The sequence below is a fragment of the Lates calcarifer genome, unplaced genomic scaffold (assembly GCF_001640805.2).
Source record: "Lates calcarifer isolate ASB-BC8 unplaced genomic scaffold, TLL_Latcal_v3 _unitig_1184_quiver_2407, whole genome shotgun sequence".
NCBI classification, from domain to species: domain Eukaryota; kingdom Metazoa; phylum Chordata; class Actinopteri; family Centropomidae; genus Lates; species Lates calcarifer.
This window is the reverse complement of record NW_026115344.1, coordinates 1-13,773: the sequence shown is the minus strand read 5'-3', so window position 1 is coordinate 13,773 and position 13,773 is coordinate 1. Positions and strand designations below refer to the sequence as shown.

Sequence of the window (13,773 nt, the reverse complement as noted above, 5' to 3'; positions counted from 1 at the left end):
CCTCTTCAGCTCAGCCATGGTGAGCTTCTCCTTCAGCAGCAGCCTCTCCTGCTCCAGCATGGCCGCCCTCTCCTCCTCCAGGGCCTTCAGGTTCTGCTCCTGAAGTGATTTCTTATGCTTCTCCTCCCGTGCTGCCTGCTGTAACCTCAGCAGGCGGCTGCGCTCCTGCTGCTCTGCAAGCTCCCTCCATCGCTCCTCGTTCTCCTCAGCCTGTCGCATCTTGGCAGCTGCTGATTCTCGCTCCTGCTGGCTCAGTCTGCGCTGACGTATTGACACTTGTGTCTGCCACACTCGCTGGCACTGAAGCACCGCACGCTGCTTCTCCCTCTCCTCCTGCTCTCGCCGCAGCTCCTCCATCCTGCGCTCACTGTCCCACTGAAGATGAGCCACGTAGGGTCTGACTCATGATGTCTTCCTCCTGATATCCGCGAGCATCAGCGCTGCAATTTTGCGGTCGCGCTCAGACACGGCCTTCAGGCCTCGACGTTTCCTCCTTCACTATGCGCTCCACCTTCTGCGTCGTCTGAGGCGAGTGGCTGAGGTCACCGAGGCTGAGGCTGCGGCCCATCAGAGAGTTGAAAGTAGCCAGAGTGCGAGCTCGGGGGCTGGAGACTTTGGGCCAGTGATCTCGAACCACCATCCCAACTGTAAGAGGAGGAAGCACCTGACTCTGGACGAGGTGCAGGTAGTGGTAGTGGTGGTGGTGGAGGTGGAAGAGCAGACGGATCCATCCTTCGCTGTAAAGACTCCAGGCGAATGGCTTTTTCCTCTCACCTTGGAGTGAAATCCAAGATGTCCATTGTGCTGAGAGAACGGTCCTCCTGTCACACCGTTAAGAGGAGTCCCAGCGCTCTGAACGGCAGGCTTTGACGCTGATGATGCTAATGTGGAGTTGGCTCTGGGGGAAGGAGGGCGGTTTTGGCGTCGATCTGGGGAAAGTGTTTGAAGATTTACCACCGGAGGACTTCCTGACTACTGGCGGAGGGCCAGACGAGAGAGGCCTTGTGGTTTTTACTTGTTCAGTCGATGAGGACAAAGGATGCTTTACAAACCCTTGGAAACCACCTTTAGAAGATGGTGTAAGAGGTTGCAGAACCAGTTTTTGATGACTGGGGAGATTTAGGAGAGGTACTGAGTGTGGAGGCAGGGGCTTTAGATAAAAGAGTTGTACCTGTTTTAGAGGTTGGAGCTGATGCCGTGGCTCTAGCGGAAGCATCAGGGGCAGAGCTGGAGGTCACTGACCCAGATTTAGGGAGGCTGACTGGAGCCAGGAGAGGCTTTGTCCACAGAGGAGGGTGCTGCGCTGCTGCTGCTGTTGACTGTCGCCTGCAGAATCCTTCTTTTCTCCTCCCTGACGATCCTCTCCCTCTCCTCCCTGCACTGCCTCAGTTTGGCGTGCCTGTCTCTCTCGTAGACTTCAAACAGCCCTGTGGCGACACGCATGGAGCGTCCGGGGCCTCCCGGGCGAAGTCAGTGAGTGGGCGGGGCAGCAGCTCCACAGGTTTGACCCCACATCGAGCGCACGCCTCCAGAGAGCGGGGGCTTGTTAGGACATAGCGGCTGCCCTCTGCAGCCGGTGAGTCAAAGTTGTACAGGTCCAGGTGCATCTTGGGCAACGCATCCGTCTGAGTCTGTGGTTGCTGAGGTGCTGCCCCCTGAGAGGCAGCGTCTGTCCCCGCCGGGGATGCAGCGTGGCAGGGGCTCGGCTCAGAACTGCCAGTGGGTGGTGTCTCAAAACCGGCATCCCCATCCTCCTCTGTAGTCGTGTCATCTGCTTGTTCTGGCAGTCGAGGGTCTTCGGTGGCCCACGGCTGGCGTGTCGAGCTGTGGACCTTTACACTTATTCTGCTCCTCAGCCTCCGAGGGGTCAACCATAGTTGGCTAATACTGCAGGTAGAGAGAGGAAGGAGGGGGCAGGGATTAATGGATGGAGAGGGGTTGTATGATACATGAGGGGAAGTGGATAAAATAGTGGGAAGAGTTTTCAATTAGAGGATTATACCGTAGCATTCAGTCCAGAGCTTAAGAGAGATGCAGTCTGTGGGGGAGGGTCATAACGCAGGTTCAGAGCTGCATGCATGCATGAACACATATTCATGCACTCACTGATTTTACACCAGATGAGACATTTTCCCTTCAGGGAAGTGACACACGAAAAAACACCACAGTCCTTTAATAGAGAATCTATTTTTGGCAGAGTTACTAGGCTGAGAGAATTTGATTACTCATAGCAATATTTTTCACTCTATATCACACAGTCAACTACAAATCAGACCAGGCCCTGCAACATATATTATTAACCAGCACAGAGTAAAAGCCTGATTAAAAAAAAAAAAAAAAACTTGACTGAGATTCTGGCTGATAAACAAGCTCTGGGCTCTCTGCTCACTGACAGGGACTCACACCTCACAAACAGTGAAGGCCTAGACTTTTCTACAGTGTATCAGCAGGACACAGAACAACAAATATATTCACTCTCATTAAAAATGACTCTAAGTCCGAGAGACCCCATCAGATTCTGCTGAATGTGTGGCTGCTGTTTTCTGTGCTGTTAACAAAGACCATATTTACTGCTGTTTGATCCCGGTGTTCGGTTGAATTCCATGCGGTGTCGCACCACACACACATCCACTAACCTGCCAGTTTGCAAAACGTTTTCTAAACCGGTGCTTTGTTCCCCTTGAATCCGTCCACTCCCCCTTGTTCCCTGCATAATATCAGGTTTCAGGGAAAAAGGCCTCGGCCGTCGACCCAGCGATGGAGCATCACATCGTCGCAACCTCTAGCGACACGACAGACACAGACGGAGCCTTTCGCAGCCTGTTCAGTCTACCGAGCGGCGGAGCTCAGATCCGTGTCCTCTCCGATTAAAACTAAATACAAAACCGTCCCCAGAGTGGAATTCAGACTTCACAACAGCAGAGGTCTCCTACCCAGCTCCCCGTGTTACTCCCTCGGCAAAGTGCATCCCGTAAACATCCGCGGACTCCACCTGCTATTCAGCAGCATCCTTCCATCTCAGCCTCCTTAGCTCCGCCTGCTTGTGGCAAATGTGCTAAAAATACAGTCTGCACACTGCAATTAACCCAGCGCCGCCTGTCCACTCCACTTACAAGCTTTTAACATATAACAAAACATCGGCCTAATGGTATGAGTGTGTTAGCCTGGAGCAAAGTTCCTCCTATAGACCTGATTTTCTACCAGAGACAATTATATGTCTGTAAAGCCAAGACTGTTTTCATAATAATTCCATTCAGTTTCCAAAATTATTTACCACTATAATAATCTGTACTGTGTGTGAGGTGGTACTACAATCTGTAAACACATGGTATGAAAGTCGAGTGTATCTAAAAGTGATGTTTTTAATCTCTGCAGGCAGCTGCCATCTGCCATCCTTCATGTGTGTGAAATTACATAGGCTATAATAGCTGTAAATAGCCACTAGAGGTCACTATAATATCACAGATTTATGATTCGGGTTCAGCAGCGTCAACTGGTTTTATTATTAAATGTGTGCTGCTGTGTATCTGTATGTATCTTCATGACTTAGTGTTTCCATTTTAAAACATTTCAATGCAATTTTGTGTTTTTATTTCTTTAGACAAGCTGCAGTTTTATCTATGAAGCCTCTTATGATGAATGTACTGTGGAGACACTGGTTTTTAGTCAATAAAGTTTCACCAAAACACGACAGCAGTTACACATAGATGGTACAAAACATGCACTTCTCAGTAATGTGAGTATGTGTTTGTTGACTGAAGTTTACAGCAGCCATCACAGCTATTGGATATGTGTGTTTTGTGTGTTATGTGTGTGTTACTATCACTGCTACTGATCTATTGTGTGTTTTTAGTGAGAAAGGTCGCAGCTAGCGGAGTGGAGTGGAGGTGCAGCGGTTAGTGAGTTTGGGGCGACCTGCAGGAGGAACGCAGGTAGCGGTGTTGGTTCAGGCCGGTGGAGTGGAGACAGGTGCACGCCTCATCCCGTGCTGATGCCGGCGTGCAGGTGAGACAGAAGAACAGCTGGTAGGCCTGAGGCAGATTTCTGTGTGTCGTGTTTAATGCTGTTGTGTGTGTGTGTGTGTGTGTGTGTGTTTGTGTGAGAGACACTTGGTGTTTTCATGTATTTCAGACCAGTTTCCCTGCGGGGTTGAAGGCGCCTGATTGTCGGTGGCAAAGCAGATGGACGCAGCAGGTATTTTAAAGTTTAGTCATGACGGTTTAACATTTCATCAGTACGTGTTTTAATATCTGTGTAATACGGTTTTTTCTATAAAGATTTGTAATATTTGTTTATCTGTTTATCCATCACTAACTTCACTCAGGTGAAGTCCCAGTTAGGTCAGTCAGGACAGGCTAAAGGTGTGACATGGTTGCTAATTGTTTGCAGTAAAAATAATCACAAGTGTGAACTTTGTTAATTCACTTACTGTGCAAGACTTACTGATGTCAGTGTGTGTGTGTACAGGTGTGTAGTGGAACCCCTGCCCTGTTAGTGATAGCTTGGGAGTATCTGAGGAGGTTAAGGTGAATATGAATTGTAAACCTGAACTTTTGTATTAAACCTCCTTCCCTCCTTGATTTCTTGACTTCTGTGGGTGTAACATTAGCAGAAGAGGTAGTTGCAGTAAGTACAATTAGCATTAGACTCAGTTCCCTCAGGTCGACTGTTACTGGTACAATACTGTATAACAGTAGAAGTTTCCTCTGTTGTGTATTTCTGTGACTTTTCTTTGACTACACACCATCACCACATGAATACATGTATTCATCGAGAGCCACTTTATGAAGACAGACTGGTCTGGTTTGGTCCAGTCAGAGCGGTTGAATCAGGATTAGATAACTCTGGGTGAAAATCACAGTGATGATGACCCACTAAACTCCTGACCCGGTGTGGGGAACAGTGCGAGTTTAATTGGCCCCGCCCGCGAGCCGTATCAGGAGGACAGTGGGTAACAAGTGACAACAGGGAACGTGCTGGCTGGCTTGTTAACTGGGGGCATGGGGTCTGGGAGGGGGGCCAAAGGGGAACGGGGCATGGTGTGGTTGCTGCACAGTTCACTGGTGCAGGGGTATGCTCGACAGAATTTTTGTGTTTTTGTTTTTGTTTTTGGTAGGGCATGCTCCCCACCACCAAAGCTGGACTGGGGGGTTCATCGAGAGGTGAGCTGCTCGGCGCAGTCATGGAGACCACTGCAATGCCCGGCTGGTGGCGAGGGCCTAGAGCATTCCCTCATCTGCTGGTTTTGTGCTGGGAACCAGTCAAAAGGTGCCAAAATCCTGATTCTAAGATTAATTTAAAAGTATATGTGAGCACATATTCATTGTAGTTACCTTAAAAGGACAAGGAGGACAAACACCAGACCCTGAAATCTGCCTTCAGTTAAATTAGAAAAGTCTTTGTATTTCCTACGTCCTGATTATGGCCCTGGATGTAAAAATCAAGACACCAAAGAGAAGAGTTTATGTTTGATGTTGGAGATGTCATTATTTGTGTTTTCTATAAACTATATATTTAACATATTTTATAAAATAGATGAAATATATTACAAAAAATGTAATCATTCATGATGTCCTAGGAGTACAAACTGATCTCCTACTTTGGAAAAGTTCTTAGAGGCCTGAGAGATCTACCAGAAAAGTCTGTAGTTAAAATAACAAAGTGCGGGCAGTATCAGTGCAGTTTGGAGGATCGATGTGCCGTTCACTCCACTAAGAAAGCCAATTTTTACACAGAGGCAACACATGAATCCAGCCAGAATCCAGATTACAGACTGAATGAAATCCAGACAATAACCACTTTTGGCTGAATGACCTTGACAGTCAGCAGCCTCAGCTGAGATGAATTCACCCATTTCATTTCTCTTCAAGAAGCGGATCTGATTTTCAGCTCTACATGTGTGCTGAACTTTGACAAGTACGGATAAAGACATGGCAAACTCTTTTACAGATCTGGAAATAAAGAAGATACAGTCGGTCTCCGTGCATTTCCACCTCTCCAGAGGGCTTCTGATTTTCCACATTATTATATTTTACTACTATTGTAGTGGATTGTGCCAAGAGGACACTGTAGGGGTGTTCGCTCAGAGCGGAACATTTTTAGTGAGTGTATAATGCTGTTCAGACAAGCTCAGTGAACCAAATGTGATCCCTGCTATTTTTGTCTGACTTCTACAGTCTTGTTAATTTATCCTTTTTAAAAATCAGTCTTTTTTTAACATATCAGTCTGCTTCTAATACCCAAAGGCAGAAAAATATAAATAAAGAATGATAGTCTATATGCTTATATGGCTGATATTTGCCTATGAAACATGGGTCATTTACTTCACTAATATGATGAGAGTATGGCAGTATCTGTAACTTGCAATAAAATATTATTTTTATATTTTATATTTATTAATTTTTAAAAAAAAAATTCTTTTAAAATTAACTTAATTGCTAAATTACATTTTTGTGATTTATTCTTAATTTAATAAACTACAGTATCTTTGTATGAATGTGGATTGTGAGAAAGTTAGCATCACAAGCACTCAGATGAAAGTGTGCAGTATTGTATGCTGATGTTGTGTATGTTCTCAACAATCCAGTCTTTTCACTCGCCCTGTCCTGCACACTCGCTGCCCTGCTGGAACCCGCTGGTCCTGTGAAGACTGAGACCTTTCGTTGCCCTCAGTTCACATTTCTAGCCTGGGTTTGCCAACAGAAAGGGACACGTTTTCTGGACAGTTTCAACAATTCCCCCTTCTGACCCTTTGCTTTCTCCAGCCACCACCAAACCCCCCTCCTCCCCTCTGCTCTGTCTTCTGTGGGACGGTACAGGGGTCCCATGCGGGTGTGGAATAGTCCCCCTCCTCAGTGGAAGGGGAAAAGGTCCCAGAGACAGAGCTGTTAATTCAATCAGGAGAGTGGTATGCTCAATTAGGCATCCATAAGGGCCCTGGATGGGTCCAGGGGCCCTGTAGAGGGCAAGCAGCCCAGTCCCCAGGAGGTATTAATTGTGGATGACAGTGTGTAAACAGTGGGGTGAATAGACAGCGCAGGTGCGGGACACCCCAGTCCAGACTCAATAGCCCTTTTCACACCCGTGGCTCTCTGTTGCCACTTTCTCTTTCATTCTCTCGCCATGTAAAAATCCCTCACATCTCTGATTAATGTCACGGATAATTTGGCTTTGTGGGCTTATTTATTTGTTGCTATGCGTTTCTGTCACGAGGCATGTTTCTACACCAGCTTCAGTGTATGTGTGTTTATGTGCGAGTGTGTGTTTGAAGAGGGTAATAAGAGGCCAGGTTGCTGCTGTCCAGAACTGTTGGCCAGTCAAGGGCTATACAAGGCTCCTCGTTTTCAGGAGCTAGTGAAAATTGCGGCCAGTACATGTAAAATATGTGGAATTTATGAAATGAAATCCAGATGACACTTAAAAAGGAGAGGGCTTTCTATCTGACCTCTGATTTTTCCATTCAGCACACTACCCAGCCCCCTTCCCTCTGTCTGTCTTTCATTCAGGGCTGTAATTGTGTTTTGTCATGTTTGACAATACAAACTTTTCAAGAGTTATCACACACGTATTAGAGAGCTGCATTGGTGGAAGGAAGATTTAGATACTGTACTAAAGTAGTAAAACTAGCAATACCTCAGGGTAAAAATACTCCATTATAAGTAAGAATCCAGCATTCAATTTTTTACTTAGGTAAAAGCCCAGAGTTATCAAAAATGAAAGTATTCAGCATACAGAGTTGGTATTATATATCTTTTCATGTAACTGGATTACTATTACTGGTGCATTTTAATTGCATTTAAAGTAGAAGTGTTGAAACTGGTTAATTTGGAGCTAATTTTAACCACATTATGCACCATGGTTTAATCAATAACAGTACATAAAATTCTAGTCGAGGTCTAGAATTATCATTTCAGTTTTCTTCAGTGTCACAGTAATCCATGGATACACTGCAACCAGGAACTGCTTATAACAAATTCAGAAACTTTTAATGGAGTCAGTTTGAAAGTGTGTTCATAAATGTTGGCTTTTGAATACAGTTAAAATAAGTCAGGTTTAGACTTGTTTTTTTTCTTGAAACTGAAATTTAAATCCCTGCTGTAATGCTCTAACAGTTTTAAATGTGAGTGATTCTGCCTCCTGAATAATCACACAACCAACTGTACTATGAAAACATGATTGATTGTAAAAATGTATTTAAAGGAAGATTTTATGTCTCTGGAAATGTTATGTATTTGCATTACAGAGAATGAATATGTGGAGGTTTCATGTTTAATTCAAGAAACCATTATGTGTTACAACCGCATAGGTTTTGTTGTTTATTTGTAGTTTTGTTAATAACTGTTAGTTGTTATATATATATATATATATATATATATATATATATATATATATAAAACTATATAATACTAACTCACTTGATCCTCATGAGATTCAGCAAGTTCTGAGGTCTAGTGATCAAAGCAAAGACTCAAAAAGTCCTAGATTTCACATTAGAAATGAAGCATCAAAGGTTATGCTCAAAGGCATAACGCGGAAGTAAACCCGGAAGCCAAAACCCTTTTCACTTTTTCAGCGTATGCGCCAAGCGAGCAACTCTGATATGACTGAATGGGCGCCATTTTCGATCCGGTAATCGGCTGTAATAATACATCCATATGTCTGGCGCGTGGCCGTGCACCATATCTTATAATACATCTAGCTTCTCTCTATCTTTACGATGGATGTATTTTAAGACCAATCAGAGGTGGTTGCTGGACGGACCAGCATCGGCCGTCCAATCAGCGTTTCAGTGTTAGCTGAAGTATGTCGTCATTGGCGACGTGTCTCGTCATTGGCTTCTGGGAGGAGCGTAGAGAGGCGGAGAAACGAAGTCGGAAAACAGATTTAAACCAAGTCTAAAACATTGCCTCTGTTTGCCAGTGCTATGAGAAAACGTCGTTTACCGAAGAGGTCTGGCTGCTAAAACAAACTCTGGAGCTTCTTTTATGTTGTTGGTGAAGAGGTCTGGCTGCTAAAACAAACTCTGGAGATGATTTTATGTCGTTGGTGAAGAGGTCTGGATGCTAAAACAAACGTTGGAGCTGTTTTTTGGCGAACAGGAGGGAGACTGGACGCCGAACACACCTAAGGTAAGGCTAACAAGTAGCGGCTAGCATTAGCATTAACGTTATCGGAGAGTGTTAGCATTAGCTAAATTGCTTTGTAACGATATCTTTTAATTACATTTTCAGTCATTCATATCGCGTGGGTAAGAGTGTGTTTGTATTTCTGTGTCTGCGGTGTCCCTGACATGAGTTGTGGGCACCCAAGGTGGACGGATGTCAACGCTATGGGCTCTAAATCTCTGTATTTGTTTGCACTCTACCGACATTTTGCATCTCTTTGTCATTTTGTGTTCCATCCTGGTCAGTTTCTGGTGGTTTATCGTGTTGTTGTAACTGGTTTGTGGCATTTGTGGTCATTTTATATCATTTCGCGTCTTTAACTGGCTGTGTTACAAATGTGTGTTAGCATTAGCATTAGAGTTGAGCGTTAGCATTAGCTTTATCGTTTTTATAAAGTGTGTTCGTGTTTTTGTGACTAAAGCGTTCCTGACATGAGTTGTGGAGGGTGGTAACTGTTTAGTAGTCTTCGCAAACCTTTACAATTACTTGCAGGCATTTTACTGCTTCTTTGTAGTTTTTTGCCCCGTCTTGGTCATTTTAAGATTATCACGTCGATGTGATCATTTTATTATTGTGTCTATTTGTGGTCTATCGCGTCGTCTTGCGTCTCTAGCTGGCTGTTTTACATCTACTTATGGTCAGCTTCTTTGTGGTTGTTTTTCCATTGTCCTGTACAGGGAGTGGGGCTTATTTTCAGCCCGGGAGTTTCATGGCTCAGACCAGCCCACTTTAGTTTACAACCTTTTACTAGAGATTTATAATTTTACCCTTCCTAGTATATAAGTATGAAATAGTGTGCTATTCTCTACAACCTTGTTATTCATAGTATATTTATCAAAATTAAATTTCTCATTTGACACACTTAAGTATGATCATAAATACTGGTGATACTGGAGCCAATTTGATCAAGTCCAATTTTTTACACACTGTAGGCAACAGCTCACTTTTGCCTTGTGTGTCACTGACAGCAATCATTGCACTGGGTGTGCTGCTGGGTCCTGGCACTGCTTCTGATGCAAGTTTAAAAATTGTTCTAATTATTTTCTCGCGTCTATGAATGCCCATTTATACCACTTAAAATATCATAAAAACTTGCACTTGATTTAAAAAAAAAAAAACCCATGGTAAGTCGTAGTTATGAGTCATAATATTGAGATAAAAAGTCTAAATATGATCATATAACTATAGCTTACTATCTCATAGTTGCAACTTTTTATTTAATATCTGTCATGACTGTGAATAGTTATGATAACTATTCATAATTCAGTTAACTATTCATCATTCAGTTTTTCTGGCCACTTTTCCTATAGAACAGGTCTAGACTGTACTCTTTATAATATTAACACTGATTGAATCCCACCTGTCCTCTCTGGAGTTCTGAGCTCATTGCTTGTACTTGGTGGCTCTTCCTCACTCTCACTAGCAGACTGGTTGAGGGGCTGCTGCTGAGGGGCTAAGGAAGTGTTTCACACTTAGTTCTTGTAACTATTTGGAAAGAACTTTGTATCGTATAAGTTAGGCTATATAATGCCAAACAGTTCATTGACTTGATTCATAAACTTGAATGGTGGTTTTCACGTTATATGTTGTGTTTTGTTTTGCACACCTGGCATCTTGAGCTTAAACCTACTGCTAGCTTACCTGTATCATCATCTCCACCTGGCACCTTACTGAATGCTGCGACCTTGTGTTAATAAAAAAAAAATTATTCAGTTTGGCACATTTGGCTGCATCAGCTTCTAAAGCTTTCCTTTTTTAAAGTGTTTTTTTTTTTTTCAGTGCAGCATTTTCTCTCTTTATTGTCCATCGTATCATACCTTTTCTGTCATGTATCACATTTGCTCTATCTTACGGCTGAGGGAACAACTCAAGGATCAAATGTAAATACAGAATCAATGTTGAGTTTTCAGTTGGACATGGACCTCCTTGGCCAAGCTTACTGTTGTTGGTGAATATTGCTGTCTATGAGCAAGATTTAGTAGCCTACTAGTGTTTAGTACAGTTTAACGTTTCTCTGTGGCCATTTTGTGTTTCAGTGTGGCAGTTCATTTCTCATTGTGATCATTTTGCAACTCAGTTTTTTGTCTCTTTGTCGTTTTGTGTGCATATTATTGATTAGAAATTTTTTTGTTGTGACTTGACACTTTATTAAGCTGTTTTGTGTTAAACACAAACTTGAAAACTAGATTCTCTGTGTTCCTTAAGCCTCAAAAGTAGGTGACAGGTGAACTATTCTTTATTAATTAGGTTATTTGTTTTTCAAGTGTTGTACTTGTGTTTTCCAGGTTTACTCGTTCAGCTGATGCTGCCTGGACCACCACCTGGAACACCAGCTCTCACCTTACAGACCAAACAGGTATGTGTCCTAAAGATTTACCCAGTCTGAAAAAAATGTGTTGATAAGATAAATTATTAATGCCAGCATTTGCTTTGCTGCTCAAACCACCTCAAACCGTAGTATTAAATGAATTTAGTACTGAATATAAAGAACTGACTAATTGTGTCTATTAAATAAAAAAAAAGTACTCAGTGTAATTGTTCAGAGCTCAAGGTGGGATTTTCTTGTTTTACTTAATCAATAGCATTTAATCTTTATCATATGACAAAGAAAACTATTAGTTTGATTGTACATGATAAGAAATTTTTAATTATGTCTATGTGCTAGACTACACCATATAAAACAATATAAATTCTACAAATAATATATTGGAGTGAGTTGTTCATAAGTGTGTTAATTTTAAGTGTTGGTCAGAGGGTGATGTTTAAAATATCTTTACAGTGGTCACAACCAGTTCTACATGTATTTATTTAACTTTTTCATGTAAGCTACTGGCAAGACCTTTGTAAATTTGTTTGTTATTCATTACATGAAAACAACACAGACATTTTAAGTATAAGAAGAATGTTGAAATGTGAAATAATGATTTTGTATGTGACCATCTGTGGTGGAAGAAATACTCAGACTTTTTACTGAAGTATAATAAACAACACAAGTTAAAATCTTCCATTCAAAAATTAACTGGTAGCGTTTATTGTTGTTGCACAGTTCACAGTATCACACATTATTGCTTCAGTGATTAGTTGATAGACACACAATTAATAATCATTTTACTTTTTTCCCAAATATTTTTTGTTGGTGATTCTTCAGGAGGAGATGACAGTCAACTGTTCATTTTCTGTCTAAGCCCTGTAATGTTTGGACAATGTTCTGCTTCAGCTGTAATGTTGAATATTTATCTGTGTTTTAAATTGTTTATGAGGAACATGATAATTTTTCCTTTGTATGTTTCTCTGATTTCTTCCAGGTGTCACCACTTTGTCCAAGACATTGTCCACGACTGCAGAGACATGGTCCATGGTCGGAGATGTCGTCAATGATCACAAAGTCTTCGTACAATGAAGAAATTCTTTTGAGACCAGGACAGAGGCCTCGAGGTAATTCAGACAGCTTTACATCAACTGTCTAACACAGAGAACTGACATTAAATTGTGTATGTTCAGCATTCAGTATATCAAAAAGGTGTAATAAGTAACCTACAATTTAAAAATAATGTATTAGTAATATGTATTAATAGAAGTAATGTAAACGTAATTTGTAATATCAGTATAAGTCAAAGTAGTCAGAAGTAAAAATGTCATAGTACAGTAAAACATAATATGTGTCATGAAAATGTAAAAAAAAAAAAAAAAAAAAGGTCATAGTATATTACAGATGAAAGATGTAACAAAATGTCATGGAATTGTAAGGCGTCAAAAACTGTCCAAAAATGTCATAGCATCATAATCTTTGCCGTGGTTTGTTAAATTTTGTATAAAACATTAACTAATAAAGTTTTGTGGCTTAAGTTTTTAGTTGAGTTTCTCTATTTCTGAATTAATATCACAAATTTTTTTGTAATGCAGAAATGCCAACTATTCTCTACTTGCAGCTTGCAATCAAAATTTATAATTGAGGCTGAAAACTCTAATCTCTGGCTAAAAGCCCCAACCCTAACCTTCAGCTAACAGTGGCTAAAAGCTGTAACCCTAACCCTAACCTCTGGCTACAAGTGGCTACAAATACTGTAACCCTAACCTTCAGCTAAAAGCAACTAAAAGCCACAACCCTAACCCTAACCTCTGGCTATAGGTTTTTACAAGATATAATTGTAACCCTAATCTGTGGCTACAAGTGGCTAAAAATACTGTAACCCTAACCCTAATCTCTCGCCATAAATTGTTAAAATCTACAATTGTAACCCTAACCCTAACCTCTGGCTACAAGTGGCTACAAAATACTGTAACCCTAACCTTCAGCTAAAAGTGACTAAAAGGCTGTGGCAAAATACTGTAACCCTAACCCTAACCTCTGGCTATAGGTTTTTACAAGATGTAATTGTAACCCTAATCTGTGGCTACAAGTGGCTAAAAATACTGTAACCCTAACCTAACCTTTAGCTAAAAGTGTTAAAAGCTACAATCGTAACCCTAACCTTCAGCTACAAGTGACTAAAAGCCACAACCCTAACCCTAACCTCTGGCTATAGGTTTTTACAAGATGTAATTGTAACCCTAATCTGTGGCTACAAGTGGCAAAAATACTGTAACCCTAACCTTCAGCCTAAAAGTG

At 41.8% G+C, this 13,773-nt stretch overlaps 1 pseudogene; it reads right to left on the bottom strand.

The window, feature by feature from the left end:
• Positions 1-3: 3 nt before the first annotated feature.
• On the bottom strand, positions 4-3,273 carry LOC108887039 (coiled-coil domain-containing protein 177-like; annotated as a pseudogene).
• Between the last annotated feature and the right edge of the window lie 10,500 nt (positions 3,274-13,773).